The sequence below is a fragment of the Ruditapes philippinarum genome, unplaced genomic scaffold (genome assembly GCF_026571515.1).
Source record: "Ruditapes philippinarum isolate M1 unplaced genomic scaffold, ASM2657151v2 ctg6132_1_1_1_1, whole genome shotgun sequence".
NCBI classification, from domain to species: Eukaryota; Metazoa; Mollusca; class Bivalvia; order Venerida; family Veneridae; genus Ruditapes; species Ruditapes philippinarum.
Genome location: NW_026856819.1, coordinates 10,522 through 12,024, shown reverse-complemented (window position 1 = coordinate 12,024; position 1,503 = coordinate 10,522).

Below are 1,503 nucleotides of genomic sequence, written 5' to 3'. Positions count from 1 at the left end.
GTTTTTATTGCTATAGAAAAAAATACATTGAACTTATTGAATTTTCTTAAATGGACTTGTCCAGCTCTCATTTTTGATATTGTCATTTTAGAGATATGAGCCGCGTCATGACAAAACCAACATAATGGGTTTGCGACCAGCATGGATCCAGACCAGCCTGCGCATCCGCTCAGTCTGATCACGATCCATGCTGTTCGCTATCAGTTTCTCTATTTGTAATAGGGTTTGTAAGCAAACAGCATGGATCCTGATCAGACTGCGCGGATGCGCAGGCTGGTCTGGATCCATGCTGATCACAAACGCACTATGTTGGTTTTGTTGTGACGCGGCTCATATCAAGATGAAAAGTTTGAAATAAGCCAGCTAACAATGTAGGGCCTGGTCGGAGTGCACAAGTGTTGTCAGGCTTGACTCTATACTGGTCCGTGACAGGCTAATCACTTTCGGTTCCTAAAGGGTAAAGGTGGCCAAGATAAATATTAATTTACATAATATATAAGGTTGTTGAAGTAGAAAAAGTGTTTCAGTTGTTAGTGAACATTTACTTGCTGTTAAAGTAATAGTTACAAATAGTTTTGACTGGTTTTATATGGCTATGATGGTATACATGTAATAAGTATTTACTTAGTTGGTTTCAAGCGCTATGTTTATAAATAATGTACAATAAATAAACAATAATTATTATTTTCTTCCAAGCCATTGAGAAATGATTCATTTGTATGGAAACCATAAATTACAAAAAAAAAGCAATTTGAGTAATTTTTTTTTCGATCTTGTTTTTTTTATTATAAGAAATAGCTTGCACATCAGTTTACCAAATACCCAAGTCTATTTATAGCTCTGTCTATAATTAGATGCTCATACAAATGTGTATTTATTATATTTGCATAGTTGATTGCATTCACCCTGTGCAGCCCACCTCTCATGATCAAATGTTAGAAAAACAAAAGTATTTTTGTACTACTACATGTACATAGTAATTTAAAAAAGAACTTTAAACACAAATTACACTTTTCATGCATATTATTATTATTATTCATTTGAAAACATTGCCGTGGTTTAAATGTTTTTGAGCTGACACAAAATTGAGCGGACATGAAATAAAGACCTTTTTTACACTTGAACTTTTAAGTGTGACCTTGGTAATGCATTTTTGCTAAATCTCAAATAAATAAATTTATAACACTACTCGCACTCTGAGGTAATAAATATTTTTAGCTTTTACTGAAAACCATTTTCTGCTTTTTACAAACTGGTCCCTCTATCAATTGTAGGTCCATGTTTAGATGAAAATATTTTAGTTTCTAAGTCAAACTTTGGAAAACGACTATAATTTCACCCTAAATAAAGCTAACCAATGGAACATATATCATATTTAAAAAAAAAAAGAAAAATGGGGATTTAAAAATGATTTATTTTAGCTCATTTAAACTTAATATGTGGAATCACTTTGTAAGTTTATATAACCCAAGCCATTAAATGAGGGTAATATAACCAACAGGC